The following is a 306-nucleotide window of genomic DNA, read 5'->3' on the forward strand; positions in this document are numbered from 1 at the left end:
CTTCGAAATCTGCTCGAATGAAGATTCTAGAAGACGCTTCGGTTTGTATAAGACATGGTACGCCTACACACATTTACGTAATTTAGTTGCTAGACAAATTACATGTACTTGCTTCTATCATAATATCAATTTACTCTAACGTACCTTCATAACTCCCAACCTTAAAGAACCGGAAGACACAAAACACTGGTCCGGATTTGTGGAGAACATGACATCCCTTTGATTCCCAATCAGAGAGGAATTGATGGGCATAGAAGTCTGTGAGACGACATTTGACACTTTCATTCCTGCATTAACGCACAGTTG

The sequence above is a fragment of the Camelina sativa genome, chromosome 15 (assembly GCF_000633955.1).
Source record: "Camelina sativa cultivar DH55 chromosome 15, Cs, whole genome shotgun sequence".
Classification (NCBI taxonomy): Eukaryota; Viridiplantae; Streptophyta; class Magnoliopsida; order Brassicales; family Brassicaceae; genus Camelina; species Camelina sativa.